Source organism: Callorhinus ursinus, unplaced genomic scaffold (genome assembly GCF_003265705.2).
Source record: "Callorhinus ursinus isolate GAN/ISIS: 27379988/994484 unplaced genomic scaffold, GSC_fseal_2.0 scaffold7, whole genome shotgun sequence".
NCBI lineage: Eukaryota > Metazoa > Chordata > Mammalia > Carnivora > Otariidae > Callorhinus > Callorhinus ursinus.
The window spans coordinates 39230372-39247601 of NW_027397069.1; the positions used below are offsets into that span (position 1 = coordinate 39230372).

The window sequence follows — 17230 nt, forward strand, 5'->3', positions numbered from 1 at the left end:
AGAAAATAAGATAATGATGTCAAAAAAAATAAGCTTTTAATATCTTAAAGGTTCCAGGCAGTCAGAAGAACACTGAAGAAAGACTAGCATTGTTTCATGGTCCTTGAAATGTACTACCAGCACTCTACTCCCCTCACCCCACAGTGGAATAGCTTCTTGTTCAATGTCTTAAATCCTTTTAGAAATAAGAGTATAACTCCCATCAGTGAGGTAGATGCAATTTCTCCAAAAGAATTCTAGTGGAAACGCACTGATACAAATTCATTTCCTCCCACTTAGTTTTTGGAACCTTGGCAGTGCTGCTGCTCATTAGAACATATATTCCACTGACTCTGGTAGAGAGCATTGTGAAAGAAATAGCAGATTTTGCAGTCATACCAAGCTACTTGAGTAGTAATTCTCATCAACACCACCACACTCGGTGATATAGGAAAATAATTGTATACTCTGTATCCCACAGTAAATTAATTGCTTTAGAGAAAGAAGGGGAAAATAATTACTTCAGAAAATCTTAGTGATACTCAATTTTTGCTAATTCCTATTTGGTGACAGTTGGCTTGCCCCGTGTCTTGAAATTTATGTCTGTTTAAGTTTCTCTTTTATTTACAGGGTAAATTTGTAGTGTAAATGAATTTGCCATGGAAATAATATGTTACTTAAAATGAAACAAAATTAAAATAACCTTTTTACAACACTGTCAACTTTTAAAGACACTCACAGACATGCAATTGGAAAGATACTAAAGATATATTATTAATATGTCATTAACTCAGAACTTCTACATAGCCATGCTTTTAAAAAAAAAAAACAGTTCTCTATTTCTAGATAAGGTAATTAATAAAGATTAGGGGTTTGGCCTACATATAAGAGAAAACCCAAATAATTGGCTTCAACAAGAGAAAGGCTTATTTAGTTCTCCCATTAATTATGTTTGGAGGTTGGGCAGTCTATAACTTGCTAGGCAGCTCCCAAACCGTTAGGGACACAAGCTACTTTCACTTCCCTGCCGTGTCACTTGAGGCATGGCCCTTTCCTTTAGAGTCCAAGATGGCTGTCACTCCTCCAAAATCATATCCAATTCTGAGCCATAGAGTGAGGGGAAGAAGAGCATGTCTGCTCCCTTTTACAGAGAACTTTCCGAATCCCCACATTGCCTGAGTACTCATAAGTGATGCCATCCAGGTTTTAGGTACACTGAAAATGATAAAGGATGTTGAAGTAGTCCCTTTTTTACTTTTTATGGTAGTGGAATAATAGAATCGCATTTTTAATAGCTTAGTAGGTCATGTAAACTACTGTTTTGTACCCAAAATACAAGCTTATTACAATCATAGAATACCCTAACGTTGAGGGCTTAGTTTTCTTTTAAATAAAGCTTTTAATACTGAACGTTAGCAATCATAACATTTCTCTCAAAATTTTTTTGCTAAGGGTTCAGAAAGAATGAAAATATTGCTAGTTTGATTCCATCTATTATTCTGTATTTTATTATGTATTTCTGTGGGAGGAGAAGGATGACGGGAAGGAGTCTATTCTGGGTCGAAGTTGGGAGTGTGCCCGATGGCAGCTCTCTTGCTCTAATTTTCCACCTCCTCGGTGCCTGGCGTTTTCCTCCAAGAATCCGTGTCAATGAGAGAATAATCCTCTGCCTCTTCACATGGGGAAATCCCAGTCTAACTCTGGTATATCAAACCTAAAGCAGATATTAGTGGAAAGGTTATTTTTCCCAGAATTCATTAAAAACAATGTGGAAGAGAGAAAATTGATCCAATAAGAAGTGGAGAGATGCTGAAAACTGTGTCTGATTTCCTTACTAAATCTTGAAGAATCAAAAACACTCATAAATATATTGATTTTTCTCCAAATTCTACCCAATGTCATCACACAGGAAGAAATATGTATTTTGCTGACCAAAAATACTTTGACCCCACTCCAAAATGACTATTACAGCTTTTCTGTGTTTAGGACCATTTGACTACTTCCTGAAACTGATCTCAATCTTAAGGAAGAGCACATGGTCTGGGCTATCAGGAGAGGTAGCACCAACATGAATACATTCTTTGTGATCCCATAATGTCTTCTCCGATTCAGAGAAAAAAAAAGGTATATGATTTGATTGCTCAAAAAATAGTATTCCTTATGAGATATTATACATTTAAAAAATTTACTGGTAGTTTGAAGGAAAATATTAAAGCAATGTCTTTTAAAACTAGTGTTATTTGCTTATTTGCTAGAGAGTTGATAAAGTATTGAATCATGAAGGTCTCAAAGTAGACTTTGAATTACTTTCTGTGAGTAAAGCTTGTGATAGAGTTTTCCAGTGCTTCTCTACTGTGCTATTCTAGAATTTAGTTTTTTTAAAAAACTTAATATTTCAAAAATTCTTTGTGAACCATTTGGAATGTTGAGTCAGATCCTAGATATGACTGTTCCAAAACTGCATTTAGGAAGGCCATTTGCATCCCCTCAGGGTAATTATAAGTATTAAATGAGGGAAAAAAAGAGAAAGTTCTTTGTAAAGCACTTTATACACATTAACTTATTGTACAAAGTCTTAGTAATATATTTAACACTGTTTTAGGAAAGATAGCAAACTTCTTATAACTCTAATCTTCAAAAGTATGTTTTTTGATCAAAAATTGTGTTTTTTGGTGTTAGGCAGAAAATATCTAATTAGAGACAGTAAAATATAGATGAAATGTCAAGTGTTATTTAAATTCCAAATAATATACAGTTTTTGTTCTTTGTACTTCAAGGATCAAAAGTCCTCTATCATTAGATACCATAAAGGGATTTTATGGATAACTTTATGATGTAATGCATAATCAAATCAATCATAAGTACGTGATTTAATAAAAAAGGAAGTTCCAAGAGTAGATAGCTGTATTACATATATGTACCTATATCTTAAAAGTTTCCTATTTGATCAACTTAATTTAAGATTGTTTCATTTAAGTGTACTAATGATATTTCATTGTAAGGTAAGAAATTTTAAAATGAACAAAATGTATAAGCCTGGGAAATGAATATTATAGAATTTCTCAAGTTGTGGGGCTGGCATTTTTTGTTTTGACATCATATTCATTCCCACTTCTGCAGTAATAGTGCTTGAATATCCCTACAGAACAGTCTTTTGCTATGCAGAATGTTGCTGACCCAGCTCACAGAGGTGAGAGTATAACTCAGAGCTAGCTTGTCACAGCAGAGTGACAGTGACTGGATCATAGCTGGACATATGACCCCATCTGTTGTACATTGGCAGTTTTATATTCAATAAATTAGAAAACAGAAAAAACAATATTGGGGAAATCCAAGTACCAAATTCCAGCTGTGATGCACAAGGAAAGCCTGGACAATAGTAAATGGCATTGCAGAGGTAAAGGAAAGTACAGGTGGGCTCACATAGATAGCCCTTATAGATTGAACAGACAATCTAAAGTTGTATCTAATGAAGTCATACAAAAATACAGCACATTTTCGTTTTTGCCATTTTTCCTTTAGTAACTCATCTTCCTTTAATTAGAAGCAACATACAGAAATATGTAAAATAGAGATACTTGTATAGTCTGTAAGTTTCCTGGATACCTGCACAGTCAGTTTTGTTCATATACATTTGCTACAATTGTGTCATTGAATCAAGAGTCAACAATAATTTGCTGTCTCAACTAGAGCTTTGACTCAATGACTCAAGGTTTCTTGTAGGGAACTGAACAAAGCAGACTTTGATTTTACTGTGACAATTAAATATTTGTGGAATGATAAAAGTTCCTCATTTTAATTATAAGATGTACACTTATTAGCATAAAGCAAAAGGCTTCACTGTGAAGCTTTTTTGAATGCTCTGTACTGATCTCATCCCAGGCTAAAAAAAAGTAGACACTGGTCAACCTGCTTTAATAATAGAAAACAAATACCATTTCTCTGGATTACACTTTTCAACTGAACTGATTTTATGAAACCTTTCATTAGCTTCATCAAGACATGTTGTAATCAAACCCACAGTCCGAGAGATCAAGGGAGAATGTCAGCTTTAAGTGGAACATGTTTACCACAAGCAATTTTTAACAAATACTTCATAGTGCAAATGCTTAAAATCCATATACATTTTCTGTAAAAGGGCATCTTTGTGTCTAATTATAACTTATTTCTCTTTTAAATACATTATGATCAAAAGATCAATGCTGCCTTTTGAATAATCCAGGACACTTTGGTTATTTTTACAGCATGAGTATTATGATGGATCCAACTTGTTTGGAAATTGAGAAAATTTTAAATATAAACTTTAAAATATTATACTTATTTGAGTGATTTTTAACATCTTTGTAAGATCAAATTAGGACAGTTATGCTATTTACCCTGAAGTATGTATTTTTTCCACAATCATTTTGCTTTTATTGACTTTTACTCACTCACTTATTGAAGTCAACTTGTTAAATGTTCATACAGTCCTTAATATGTGAACTGCTAAAAGAGACAAAAAGGCTGAACCAGACATGTTCATCCTAATTTTCTTCTAATGCTGAGTGAAGAAAACATGTTACTCATGAGACATAAACAGCATGTTGTAGGTAAGAAAAAAAATAGAGAGATTAATTCTTTCTGGTAATATTAGGGAAGATTACATAGAGAAGTGGGGGAGGGATCACTTCTTGACATTGAAAGATTTCAAGTCTTGTCCATCTCTAAATATATTCAGTGAGAAATATTTGGTGATATCTTCAAAAATGGTAAAAGTTATTTTTCGTGAATAATAAACTTGCATCTAGAAGTTAATTTCTAGGAAAGTTTGGTATTTATAAGATTGCCTCACTGAGTATATAATTAAAAAAATATCTACCATTAAAGATTTGGTTATAGAATGAATGCTATAGCCAGATGATAGCACATTATTCATCTATCAAAAGGAATTCAGGAAACCTATCTGTACTGATATAAAATGCTATCCAGCATATATTAATTAGAAAGAAGCAAATTGTCAAAGATTATGGTTATCCTTACATGAATAAGCATATACATAACCACGACAAGAGGAATTTATACCCTCTTAATAATTACATTTTTAGTGGTGTAATCTGGCAGAGTATCACTTTATATAACATATATTTTAACAGTCATTGAATTTTTGAAGGTATATGTACCACTTCTGAGATCAGAAACCTATAAAGATAGTCACTGATTTCCCTAAGCCCCTCGATAACCTTTCTAGCTACCACCTGATTTCTCTCTTCTTTCTGAGTGAAATTAAAAGAATATTTTTCACTCTTCTTTGGTTCTTCATCTCCATTCCTTCCTCAAATCAGGCTCTCCCCTCCCTTTTTACTTTATCTCACCATAATTTTTCAAGGACAAAAAGAGTCAGAAAGCAAAGAGAAAAGAAGGGAAAAGAAAAGAAAAATATATCATCTTTTTGGTGTAAATTAAAATGAATTATTTTTTCAGGCTTTATGCAAGAATATCCTTTTCCCTTGAACCATTACATTCTATCATTTTCTTTTTACCTCTCCTCTGTCTTCTTACGGACTCCTTTTTTGTTGTTTATCTGCTCTTCGGCAGTAGAAAAAAACATTCATTGCTTACTGAACAGTCAATCCTACTCTTTACACCTGTTAATTAAATTTCAACTTTGTCAAAGTATTCACCCCTCCCCATCATTTCTCAAGAGAGATTTACCACATCCTTGACAGGGAGGTAGACATTGAGTGGATTGAGCCAGAGTGGTTCCATTTTTGGCTAACAAGAGGCTTAAGGGTGGCCATGTGTTGTGGTCATAGTCAATGACATTTTAAAACCTATCTGAGGTCACAAATATGAATATCTTTCTTTCCCTGATTTTGCCTTATTTTAATATGATATCTACAAGTGCTGTAGTACTTTGTAATCATCCATAGTAGAGACATTCTGAGGGCAAAGCCAAAAATGAGGATGGTGGAGCACAGACATAAAAGAAAACCCAAGCCCTTGATGGCAGTGTTGAAATGTTACAACAATCTAGAGAACTGCTATCAAGTTGTTATTTGAGGAAGTCTGTTTTCTTGTTGTTAAGCCAATTTGAGGCTTCCAGATACAGCTCAAAGCATCCTAAACAAGAGAATGGCTACCTGTTCTAGAATTCCACATCCATTACGGGTCATTCTCAGACTATTAATCGTCTGAATGGCCACACACAGAGCCATGGCCTTGGGAATCATAACTTCTAGATCCCTAGCTGAGACTTCCCTGCTACACACATACTGATAAATCACATTGCCTACTATCTTCATGTTGGTGGCTCATGTGCACTTTATAGTTAAACTGTTCTCAGTGAAATTAATCTTCTACTCTGTAACCTCCACCCCAAGTCAGAAACTTAGGAATCATCTTAAATTTCTCTTTCCCCAAGTACTTAAACTTTTAATCAGCAAATAATGTTGATTCTACCTCATTAGTATATTTTATCTCTCTAGGGGCATGATCACATAGTGGTTAAGAACAGGGATTCTAGAGTCAGACTAACCAGGTTTAAATTCCATCTTGACCACTTCCTCAGTATGTACTAACTGTGACATTCAGTGAATCACTTACTTTCTGAGGTCTCTCATCCGTAAAATGAGGACAGAGATAATTACACATATCATATGGGGTTGTTATTTAAATTAAAAGGGTTGATAAGTGTACAAAAGTGTACGGAAAAGTACTCAGTAAGTATCAACCACGATAATTTATTTACTTCTCGATGTTATCCTCCTCACTTCACTCCAACTGCTCCTACTTAGTTCAGGCCCTCACTCACCATTTCTCATCTGGATACAGAACTATACCTTCCCCATCTCCTTTCTTAGCTATATTCAACCCATTCTCATGTTCTAAGAGGTCTCATCTAGTTCTTTCTTCTGTCGGTGACCTTTCTCAGAAAAATCTGCTCACATAACCACTGGCATGGAATCTTACCATGATTCCTATTGCCAATGGCATAAAATCTTAGCTCTGTAGCTCAGCAGGCAATGCCCTGCCATTCCTCCACAAGTATCTTCCTTACTTTTACTTTCCCAGAAACACTAGCTCTCTCAAACCCCAAGGCATTTGAAGGCACCATTTCTGATGACTAGAAAGTATTTCTCTCTTTTCCTTACTTTTGTTACACATTGGTCTTTCAGGATCACCCAAGTTTCCACTTCCTCCAAACATTCTTTATACCTTCAGGGCTCACTAGATAGACACTTATGCCCTGTGTATGCTTATATCTCAACCATATCATTTTCCTGTATTGCAAATAGTTGCCTATGTGTATTGACTGTTTTTTTTCTTGTTTTTCTTAGGACATAGGCTGTGTGAAGCCAGATACTGTGTCTTTTACCTCTGTATCCATAGGACCTACTATATTGATGGTCACATGACAATTATTCAATAAATGTGCTAACACAAGAAATTAATGAGTTATGCCTAACCCTTCATATCTAGCTATCGGGAAGTCTATTAGCCTAAAATCTACCAACTCATCTAAAATACCACCACATTTCTGCAAGGTAATCTCTCTTTCCTTGGAAACCACTGAATCTATGTAACTAAGTAAGCAATTAATTTAATGTATCAATGGAAAACACTTATTTATTATATGAACTTATCCATTAAATTCATTCAAGAAATATTTCTTGAACAGCCATTATGTGCCAGACTCTGTCATAGGAAGTCAGAACACTTCAATGAACAAAAATGATAAAAATTTCTTCTTGAAGGAGCTTACCTTCTAGTATGTGTTGACAGAAAATCTTTTACTATGTTAGTTCCAATTTTCCTCTTGTCTTCCCAAGAGTATTATAATCTCCATAATAACCATGACTTTTTCCTCATACTTCATAGTTTTCAAAATGCTGATATTGTCCCTTGAATTTAAATGTTCTCTTTCTCAGCCTTTCTCATTCTTCTCTTTTTGTTTCCTGCCTTGTTCTCACTTTCTCTTCTTTTTGCTCAAAAGTAGACATGCATTCAATTATATATCATCAAACTGTACAGTTTCTCTCAAATTTCACATATATTTCAACTATTCCATTCTGCCTTTCAGGCATTTGAGAATTTTGTATTTTAATACTGAGAAGTTGGGAATAAGCACTGATAATGAGCATATAAAATTTCATCACAGTAGTCTATTTTCTCGAATCATGTGCTGCTTTCTCCTGAAATGTGACCCGAAGAGGTTCCTTTGAGTCTAATACTGATGACTCCTGGATCATATATGCTGCTTAGGTGTGGTTGGTAAAGTAGACAAATCTGCTTACCTGAGTTTTTCCTTTTGAGTTAAAAATAAAAATGAAGTACTCACTGCCTATCTCATGATGGATGCATACTTAAACCACAAAATTCATGTACAGGATCAAGATGGCACTTCCTCATTTTGTTGGGGAGTGTGACAGTCAGAAACAAGTTCTTCAACTTGTTGCTTTAACTTTAAATAATTCTTTAATGTGAAGATTACCATGATCTCCACTTTACAGTTTTGTTTCTAACTGCATCTTACTCTCTTAAGTGTATGCTTGCGTGTGTGTGTGTTTGTGTGTGTATATGTGTATGTGTTGTATGACACTCATTTCCCCTTAAATGAATCCCTTAGGAAAAGCTATAGTTCTTATACTCTAACTTCATAACACCCAGATTAAAATCAGGAAGGATCACAATACGAGAATGTTTTAAGGAACTCCCCTTAATGGTTATATGACTAACACTGAAGTGTTCTCCTTATTTAATAAGTTTCATTTATCCAGATAATTCCCAAGAAGAAACTAGAATTTTAATTAATATATAAAGTCACTTGGAAGTTACTGGACATAAGGTTACAAGATCCTATTTTTGACATGAACTTACTTGGGAATATTTTACTTTGGCTCCTAAATAAAGCACAGTTAAGGACAATCGTGATGATAAAAATTATGCCAGATTTCCCTAGGGAGTGTTGCATGAATTCACATAGGATCAGAAGCTCAAGTATCAAAACAAAATAAGAATAGTAGACCTAGTCCCTCCAAAAGGATCTTGTTAAAAAAAAAACCTTTTTAACTCTGAAAAACAAACTGAGGGTTCTAGAGGGGAGGAGGGTAGGGGGATGGGTTAGCCTGGTGATGGGTATTAAAGAGGGCACATTCTGCATGGAGCACTGGGTGTTATGAACAAACAATGAATCATGGAACACTACATCAAAAACTAATGATGTAATATATGGTGATTAACATAACATTAAAATTTTAAAAAAAGAAGATAAAAAACCCTTTTATTAAATAATAAAGGTAAGCATCAACATTATGAATATTTAAGTAATTAATTTTCTCTTATCACATAACCTCACTGAACAATCAATAAAATATAGAATGAGAATAGCTAAATCATTTTTGAAGAATTATTCAAATACATTTGAAGTAACATACTGTAGAACCTATATATAAAGAGGGATCATAAGCTTCTAATTGCCCACATAATTAAAATCATTTAAATATTTTATCATTGTTGGAATAAATATCATTAATGACAGGAACCAAAAAATGAAGTACTTTGTGATGTATTTTTGTTGATCTTTAAACCAACCTTCCTTAGTCTAATATCTTGGAATTATTATTGACTTTTATTTAAAAAATCAGCAAATATTTATGGAATAACATCAGGTACCATGATAGGCTCAGGGGAATCAGTAATGAATAAAATAGACAGTCTCCTCCACACTTGTAGACTTTACATCCTATAGAAAAAGAAAGACAGTGACCAAATACATATGGTATTTCTGAGTGTTGTAGAGAAAAATGAAGATTAAGAGAAGGAATTTTCATATTAAAAACATCATCTCTTTGTTCTATGATTACATGTCCAATTTTTATAGCAAGCAGCCATTTTTAGATCATTGAACACCTTCCAAGTTACTTGAAGGCAATGGAGTTGAGAGAAAGAAAACTAATGTCTATCAGGGCTCCATGAGCATGCTGAAAAACCCAATGAGGTTAAAAGACATACGTGGTCAGAGATGCCTTGCAGCAGAAGTGGGAGGCCTGATGGACTGTGAATAAAAATAGTATATAAATAAGAGTATATCATGAATGAACACCTGAGTCAACATGCTTAGTATGTGCAAGGTATAAGCCTAAGTGGAAGAGGGCATATCTTGAGATAATTAGGTAGGATAGAGAAGATTTTATTGACTTATGGAAACTTTGGATTATATAATATTAAATTAAAAATTTTTGATCTATTAATTGTTGATTTATACTGTTATAAATTGAAGATTGTGTTATCTTCCCTTAAAGAGCTAAAGCTGGAGCTACAATTGGAGATTTCTAGACAAATCTTAATGTGTCCTGGGTCACGACATTAGTTTTCTTTAATTGGGAGAGACAGCATGCTCTGTAAAACAAATATGGGAGAATGACCTAGTTTATATTTTGGATTTTTTCACTGCAGTAATTCAGCATAAATTATTGGGCTTCTTTCTGCTTTACTACATGTGGCTTAGTAGGAATTTATATCAAAGCTCAGGTGCTATACTATCCTAAAGAAACAACCAGTGAAGCTCAATATAAGTGAAAATGCTTTTATTACTTTAAAAAAAAGCCTTAGAAAATTTTCCTTAACTCCTCTCTCCAGACATAGTCAAATGCTTTATCTAGTTTATTCTAAATTCTTTCCTACATTAATTGATGTTCTGGTATAGGCTGTTATGTATCTACATGAAGAGATGTCATTTGAGAAATAATGTGACTTCTTTGAATGAAAATTGGAGCACTGGTTATTATACGAAAACAATGAATCATGGATCACTACATCAAAAACCATTGATGTATGGTGACCAACATAACATAATAAAATAAAATAAAAAAAATAAAACACCTCATCTTCTAAAAGAAAAAGAAAATTGAAACACTAAATACAGAACAAAAGTGAAGCTGATTACCCCATAGAGTTGAACTTACACGCCCTTCAAAGAGAGAAGAATTGACCCCATTGTTCAGCAGCTTATAAACAGTCCCAATGAACAAAAATTGCATTGTGTTGAGTCTTCATTTGTAAATGACAAATTTTCAGATTTTAATTTTTGGCCCTGATGTATACTCCAGCTGAAGTCATTTTAATCAAATAATTGTGGTTCTGGAAAACAGAACACAATTTGTAAAGTTAGAGGGAACACTTTGAAATTTCCCACATTTAAAGCCTCTATTAAATCCAGGTCTAGACTAAACAAGAGAACTTGTTACTAAGATAATGAGTGAAATAGTACTGCCTCCTACACTTGCAACACATGTTTATTATATAATAAAGCTGAAGTCATTATTTAAAGCTCACTGGCATAATTGATAGATTCTAAAACTTTCTTTTGAAATATATCAGTATAGATATGGGTGGTATACTGATTTAATAAATTACTATGATCAACCAAAACTCCTGTATCACAACTTATTTATTTACATCATAAATGGAAGCACTTGAACATTTCCTTATGAATAGCAATTTATTCACTTACATCTCAAAAAAATCAACAAGTGCCACACTATACAGGCAATGACAGTGGAAAAATATGCCATCAAAGGAGAACTAATTATAATGGGGGAAACTTCAAATTGCCACATCTCTGTAATCATTGGTGCTAAGAAATAACCAACACTCCTAGAAATATAATCAGCAGTGATAGAAATACAGAAATGTAAGAAAAAGAAAGAAAGAAATACAGAAATGTAATCATCAATGACAAAAATATAAAAACATTGTCACCAGTAGTTCAGAACAATCATATAACTCTTTAATAGAGTGTTGATATGGTTTATATGTATTTTAAGCCCATAAAGGGATTCGGAAAGCTGGCTATCTAATTCACATATAGCTGTTAATCCAAAATAGTAATGATTATTATAAAAATCCCATGATTCTAAGTACTGGGATTGGAAGTGAGGTTTGTAAATCCTCATAAAAGTTGACTATTATCTTAGCCAAATTCCTTCACTTGATACATCTTTCTCTCTCTTTTTTAGTATGGAGAAAGACTACAGCCATTGCATTTCTGTGTGACACCTGAGTAACTGTGTCTCACAACTCTCTTAGGCCCTGTAAGTGGCTTTTTTCTGAGTTCTGGCCAATTTTTGAAGTAACAGCTGGTAATTATCTAATTTAATCCATTCAGCTGCTCTCAACTTCCACAATAAATATCATTAGTTCTTCATTACAACCATGTGTAGAAATATCTGAACTAAAGATAATTATACTACTTGTCCCAAGAAGGTATCAGTTAATCCTGATTCTATAAGCATAATAGTTTGTTCAATTTGCATTTCCTTCTGCCTAAAGTGATCATGAGGGTGTCTGTTTAGTGATGAACTGACACTTATGTGAGCATTTTATAGAATTCTATAATCCCATAAAGATTCTAGGCTGACCATATAATTTATTGATCCAACTATATCTCTTTTGATAATGAGAATGAACTTTATTAATAATTACATGAAGACATTAGGCACATCCTATAGATAAAACCCCCACTTTTCAAATTCCTAGTTATCAAAAAGTACAAGATTTATGGAAAGGAATTAAGAACTTAAGAAATGGAATATCTTAACTCCTCATGTCCTTATCAGCACAGAGGCAAGGAAAACTGTATCCTCAAAGTTTGACAGACCTAATGTTTTTGGGTGTGTGAGCTTTGAAGTGCCTGAGAATTTGGAAGAAATTATCAAAAGCTACTTCTCAACTCTCTATTCTTCATGGTTGAGGGGCCTTTTAGATCTAGAGTAAGACTTTCCTCTTGGAACTAAACAAATTTTCTTTCCTGGGAATATCAAGACAAATGTTCCTGTTTCCTCTAAGGAGGTGGTAAAGAACTGGTAAGGAGAGGATATCAGACTCCATTTTTCTGTACCTGAGAGCTCAGCATTAATAAAATAAGCATAAAGGCATCATTGTAATAGTATTTTTTGTGGGGTTGGAAAGAAAAGCATAGAACAGGGTGGGAGGTATACCAATAATTTGATGATCAGCGACAACGACCAAACAATCCTGTGTTGCTTTTGGTTTCTCTTACTCTCCTTTTCATCTCAACTGCTATTTAAAATATTCTACACTTTCCTCAAAGCCTACCAACCCCTGTCCCCCAGTATTATTTCTCAGAGAAAATAAAAGAAAGAAAAATCCCTCAGACTTCTACTCATTTGGGAAAATTCATTTGGGATAGCATTATATGAAAACTAGTAAAATACAATCAATATCATCCTCATTATTAGAATCTGAGTGCTGCTATGGATCTCTGCATTTATCTCATGATTGTGAACCTTCTTTTGTAATTTTTAAAAATTTTTTCTCATTTATATCATGAACAGAAAATTTTTAAAAATATGAATTCTCAATAGTTTAATAAAAGTTTTTAAAACTTACAAACATGGTGTCTCCACATATCATTTGTATCTTCGTGAAAGATAATGCAATACTTTGATAGAACAATAAGAAAATTTACAGATGATATACAGTACTGATTTTTTTACTATTTTTTTAAAGATTTTATTTATTTATTTGACAGAGAAAGACACAGCGATAAAAGGGAACACAAGCAGGGGCAGTGGGAGAGGGAGAAGCAGGCTTCCCGCCAAGCAGGGAGCCTGATGCGGGGCTCGATCACAGGACCCTGGGATCATGACCCGAGCCAAAGGCAGACGCTTAACGACTGAGCCACCCAGGTGCCCCTGATTTATTTTACTATTGCATGATCCTTCTGGATGATTCCATTCTGTGTCTATTTCCTTATTATTCTGGTCATTTATTTAGCATGAGATAATAATTGATGAGTGATGCTGAAATAATTTCTAGAATAAAAAATTACAAAATATTTCAAAACTCTTTGTTTAAAAATTCTTACTTGTTTTTGGAAAACTTCCAATAAATTAAAAAAGTTGGAAAAGATCAATCTTTATAAGTTGTTCGAATTGTTCAATAAAAAAAACTTCAACATTACATTGGGTCCAGTGAACCTCAATGACACAACAAGAATTAAAGATGAAAGTCTGAGGTTACCCTGCTTGCAAAAGAAACATACCAACTGAAAATATAACAATATTAAAGACATAGTAATAATACATATAGTGGAGGAATGAAGCCATAAACAGCTCTATACTTATAACTGTTATATGAAATATAACTGGAGCTTCTTGCATTTCCAGATTACTGTATCACATACCTTATTTTTATTTTTACCTTTCTACTTCACTTCTCTACTATGTATGTACACTATACAGTGGTTGTTGCATTTTCTATTTCCTTCACGTAATGGAAAATACCAGTGTAACATTGCTATAGAACTAAAAAGAGTACACACCAACTTAAACTCTAGTCTTGAGGCTTATTCAGTAACTGGATGTGATTTCAGGTTGTCTTCATTGGAAACAAGATTAAATACTCTTAATTGTTTGTGAGAGGGAAAGAAGAAGCAGAGGTTAATATTGGGAATAAGTTTCTCATGAAGAAATGTCCTGATATGAGAGAAGCCACAGACATACAGTTTTAGGTCATATTTTAAGATTCTTGAATGTATCATCCATTAATCTTTAATTCTCCATATTATTCTTTGCCTTTCTCCCTTTCTTTAATAATCTGTAATGCCAAATGGACTCTATCTTATCAGTCTTTTCAAGGAAACAAATGTGACTTAGGTGATATATCCCTTTTTATTGCTTTTTTTTTTCTATTTCATGCACTTATTCTCTTAAGTTTATCATGTCTACGTATATTTACCTAGATCTCTTCTTTCCATTTCCTTTGAGTTTCTAGATCATTAGTAAAACAAACAAGCAAACAAACTACACCAAACCTCAGGTTTAACACAAATACAAGTGTATTTCTTGTATACATCACAGCTTACAGCTTGATATGTGTAACCAGCATTCTTCTCTGGAACAATTGAGGTACCTGGTTCTTCTCTTCTGTCATATTCTAGGTCTTCTAGCACTCTTTAATGGCTGTCACATCTAGACAGCAGATAAGGAAGAAGAAAAAACCTAGAAAGAGTTGGAAGCAAGCATACTTACTTGCAATTACATTGTCCTGACAATGAGCCATATCACATTCCAATGGCAAGAGCTAGTTATATGCCCCATTTAGAATGAAATACGTGGGGAAATGTGATCTAGCTGTGAGTCCAGGAAAATGCAAGAACATCAATGGTGGTGAATCCCAGCAATACTTGTCAGTCTGGTTTTTGTGGTTACCAGATAGCCCGTTGCTCTCTTCACATATAGAACATACGAATTCTACCCTCAAGGGAAAAAAAAAAATCCAAAGTCTCATCACTGAATCCAACTCAATATCTGTACTCTCTGGAAGATGGGTAGTCTTCCTCATCAGATTCATAGCAATTTGTGTTCTCAAGACCTATGAAGTAAAAGAAAAATTATCTAACTCTTTAATGGTATAGTAGGATCAAGATAACTGTAACAGACACTTCTGTTTGGTAGAGTGAAGATTGGAGACACACCATTTAGCATGTTTGGAATCCTGATGGGCAGGTGGTGTAAGAATTCACTATCATGGACATGAAAGAAATTCCTTGATTAAATTGTGGTTCTTTCTGGAAAATATTCTTGAGAAAGTTTTGGTCATCTATATGGCCCCTTGTTCTACTATCTGGGAAAGTTTTCTTTATGCATTATTCTGAATAATATCTGAAGTGGCAATATCTGAAGTGGGTTTTGTTGAATGTGATGTCATTGGGACTATACAGTTCTCACAGTTTCTTATGCAAGTTTGGGGGCCCACCATAAGTCTAGGCTTGCACCATAAAGGCTTTTCTCCCAAATACATGGCTTTTTTGGCACACAATTTTCTCAAATTCTTAATAGACTTCTGACCTATTCAATTACAATCATTTCTCTGGGAATTCCCCCCCCCCATTTCTAAACTTTAAGCAGTAAGAACCATGTACAGAGGTATATACATTGCGCCTCTATAAAGACCACATAAGCCGTTTCCCCACTTCAGAGACATTGTGCCTCCAAAGGATGGCATGACAGATGAATGCAAATTTAGGAGATGGAGAAAGACAAACAAAGCCCTGATGAAATTGTTTTATCCAATGGACCAAGCCTTGCCTGAAGCCATAATAAACCATGAGACATTATTGTTATATAAGACCTTGATTGTTCATTATTTCAAGTGGATTTCTTGCATTTGTAAGACAAAAACAAGAAAACAAAAAAAGATCCCAACTAAGGCAAGATAAAAGTTGTATTTCATCTGCATAGCTTCCATTTTGTACAGAAATTCAGGAATAATTATTATTTGAGTAGGGTGGCTTTGATAGAAAATAACAAAAACAGAATGTATTGATTGATGATGCATTCAATTTCCTTCCTTTTTCTACTTTCTTGTTTAGACTGATTATAAGGATTAGTAGTTTATGTGGAGTAAGAACTGGCCAAAGAGAAATGAGACACAGAGAAATGTTCCACAGCAGAGGAGAGCAGTGGAAGTTGTCAAAAATTATGAACAAATATTAATGACAGTATAATTTAACATTAAAGAAACTAATAAACTAAATCAAGCAAGTGAATATTTTTCCCATAAGGGGATCTATTTGCATTTATACTTACTGAATGTTTGCTTGATATGTTTTGAAAAAATACTGTAAAAGAAGATTTAGAGTAAGAAGAACATCATTTATAATCATTTTGTATGCCAAATATCAAACACCAGAAATAGTTCTCTTTACAAGTGAACCTACAGATGGTGACTACACTTATGGTGGTGAGCACTGAGTAAAGTATAGAATTGTTCAATCACTACGTTGCATACCTAAAACTAATGTAACATTCTATGTCAACTATACTTCAATGAAAAAAAGATGTAGTAAGCATGCTGCACAAGTGTGTTTTACCTTTCACAGGATTTACTCACATTTAAAAAATTTCACATAACATAAAAATTAATGGAATTTCAATGGCTAAGTTTTGTGTGTCTACCTGAACATTTAGAAGATAATTGCCTATTATCCTTAATTATATCACTAAACTTTTATGATAAAATAATTGAAGTAATTTACTCTCTCAGATTTTTTCCTCAAAAAAGATACAAAATTTGAGATACTTGAAAATTATAAGAACATGTATCAAACAACAAAATTATTGAAGAAATAATCAAGTTATCACATTCTTTTCTGTAAAAACAGAAACAAAACAACCTGAAATCTTTTATTAACTTTGAAAAAATATTGTATAGCCCATTTATTTATTCATACATTTTTTAAAATCGA

General features: G+C 33.6%; 1 long non-coding RNA gene across 2 annotated transcripts in view; it reads right to left on the reverse strand.

The window, feature by feature from the left end:
* Positions 1 to 14559: 14559 nt before the first annotated feature.
* Positions 14560 to 17230, reverse strand: part of LOC141373052 (uncharacterized) — a 47739-nt gene continuing 45068 nt past the window's right edge. For both annotated transcript variants that reach the window (XR_012378679.1, XR_012378680.1), the window contains one exon: positions 14560 to 15354. This is a non-coding gene — a long non-coding RNA (uncharacterized lncRNA). The remainder of the gene's footprint in view (positions 15355 to 17230) is intronic.